This window comes from Notothenia coriiceps, unplaced genomic scaffold (assembly GCF_000735185.1).
Source record: "Notothenia coriiceps isolate Sejong01 unplaced genomic scaffold, NC01 NC01_scaffold00003274, whole genome shotgun sequence".
In the NCBI taxonomy this organism is placed as follows: Eukaryota; Metazoa; Chordata; class Actinopteri; order Perciformes; family Nototheniidae; genus Notothenia; species Notothenia coriiceps.
Window position 1 is genome coordinate 5,489 of NW_011335975.1, and position 2,971 is coordinate 8,459.

A 2,971-nucleotide genomic window follows, 5' to 3' on the forward strand; every position below is an offset into this window, starting at 1 on the left:
TGTGTGTGTGTGTGTGTGTGTGTGTGTGTCTGTCTGTCTGTCTGTCTGTCTGTCTGTCTGTCTGTCTGTCTGTCNTTCTCCGTCTCTTCCTCCCCCTCACTTTAAGAGTTTTCTTGGCATTTTTGGTAAATATGAATAAATATCAAAAACCAATACATTGATTGTTGATTGCTTGATGAAATGTTTGCAAAAGGAAACTCACAATGCACAAAGTGTTTTTTTCTGTCCAGTGTTGAAGGGGCTAGTTCAGGAAAAGGTCAAAAATGTTTCCCATTAATGTAAGGGAGGCTGTGGCTCAGTGGATTAGTGCACTGATCTTTGAATCAGAGGATAGCAAGTTCAAACCCCACTGCAGTCAGCATGTCGTTGTGTCCCTGAGACACTTCACCCCAAATTGCTCCTGTGGGGATTGTCCACGTTGGATAAAAGCGTCTAACAAGTGTAATGTAATGTTCCAATATTTTGGAAGGCACCAGCCCATTAGAAATAGAAAGGGAGATTAGTATTTGCATATAATAAAAATAAATCATATCAAGATTGTCCGGAGAAAACCACCAAATGTCAGCTTCGGGAAACTACCAATAATTCCTTTTTTTATTTCTATGATTAAACACATTATAAAAATGTATTAATTTGGCATCTTTAATTAAACCAGTGACGAAACTCATAAATTGCAATATAAATATCTGAAATATACACTGAACAAAAATATAAATGCAACACTTTTGTTTTTGCTCCCATTTTTCATGAGATGAACTCAAAGATTTAAAAAAAATTCTACATACACAAAATAACCATTTCTCTCAAATATTGTTCACAAATCTGAAAAAATCTGTGATAGTGAGCACTTCTCCTTTGCCGAGATAATCCATCCCACCTCACAGGTGTGGCATATCAAGATGCTGATTAGACAGCATGATTATTGCACAGGTGTGCCTTAGGCTGGCCACAATAAAAGGCCACTCTGAAACGTGCAGTTTTGCTTTATTGGGGGGGTCTGGGGGGGTCCGAAAACCAGTTTATATTTTTGTTCAGTGTAATATATTTCAGGGTTCGCTTGAATCAAACTTTGTACATAGTGTTGTCCAAACATTTATGATGGTGTCTCTTCTACCAAAAGGCAACATTTAAAAAGCCTGCCATCACAAAAGAGAGACGTTATGAACATTAAACATTTGATTTCAACCGCAACAACAACAACAACAACTGCCTTTCCTGGCACTCATTCACAGTGCTGCACAAAAAGTGACAAAAGTCAACTCGGTTTTAAATTACAACCCTATCTTATGGTTTTGAGGGAAACAAATGTGTTTGTCATGTAACTTCAGTGATGTATGTATGTAAGTTAAGTATGTTATGTATATGATGTAAGTTAAGTACATTACGTGATTTAAATAAATAAACATGGGACAAGTCTATTTACCCCGACATCCAACCTAAGCTGATCTACTCAGACTTTAACTCTAAACAAACAAATGAAAATAAAAAAACTCCAGTTTAAAGGATGTTTCCCTCAAACCGTAAATGACAAAGCCGTCTGCACTTCGACAAAACTGATCAATATCTGCAGGTATTTTAATGAATATTAAGTGGATCCCACGATTTAATAAATTGAGACTAAAGCACTCTGTTGTGCACCAGTCAATCCTTAAATCAAATACAGAGTTAAATCCCAGATCCAATGTATGTTAGGGATGTTTCTCTTCAGTGATTGTGATCAAAGTCAAAGTCAACTTTATTGTCAATCTTCCAGTTTGTGTGTACAGACAGAGAGATCGAAATACCGTTTCCCACAATCCCGAATATAAAAACAAATGTATATAAAAAGATGTGTGCAAATATGTCTATATATATACACAGAATCACACATTTTGTTATGTTAAATGTCTGTTGTCCTTGTATCGTGTCATAATATCTGTCCTTGTTTCATGTTGCAAATAGAGCTGCTGTGATACAAGAAAAATGTTGCACTTGATCTGACAATGAAGTGTTATCGTATGGTATTATCTGAGTGTTGGTTATTGAAAAGTTACAAAAGTACAGGTGGGGTATTTAGCGCTTTTGTAGTGGGGGTTGTAGGCATGGTGGTAGGGTGGTGGGGTGAGTGGGTTCAGACTAGATGAGCTCAGTACTGAGATTAATGTAGTGTACGAGTGCAAAAAGAGACATGGTGAGTGGGGGAGCGGCAGGACCCGGGGAGGGGGGGGATCGGGTCGGGCACTGCTCCCAGGGATTAGCCGTGTTTAGCCATTAGCACAACCTGGAAGACAACTAGCAGCACAGCAGGGTTCAGTAAAGCCACCCCGACTGTTTAACAAGAACTGACACTGACAGCACATAATGTCTGATTGGTTACATCTAGTATATTCTACAGCGTGTCTATACAGTATGTAAAATGGGTGAGTGCTGTGAGACTTAACCACTGCTTTTGTGAAGTTGGAAAAGCCAAAACTATTTTATATGCTGCCATTGTGACCTCCAATTGAAAACATAATTGGGGGTAACTTAAAATACAATTCGTATGAACAATTCAAGAACAGACACTCAATAAATGTTCCTGATAGACACACAGCAAACAATCGGACCCCACACTTAATGTCTTTATTTGAAAAATGTTGCTATGAGTGACAACGTTGACAATTACGTGGCATCACAGATTCCTCAGGAAAATATCTGGGCACCAACTCCAACCACAAAAAAATATATATAGTTAGGCCTACCTGGTTGTTGCCTACTTGTTGTTGTTTTTTCTATTTATTCCAGCATGAATTTCAGAATCATCTTCAATCAGAAAAGTTTACATAGCAAAAATAAAGACGGCCTAAATATCAACAATTTCTGACAAAACCTGCAGTGTGCAGTTTCATTTACGTCTTTAACACCAGAAAGAAAGGGCTGCCTCAGACCCTGGCCATTTCTCAATGTCGAGGAGGCTTGCTTGGTAGCACATGTATGCTGGGCATTCAAACAG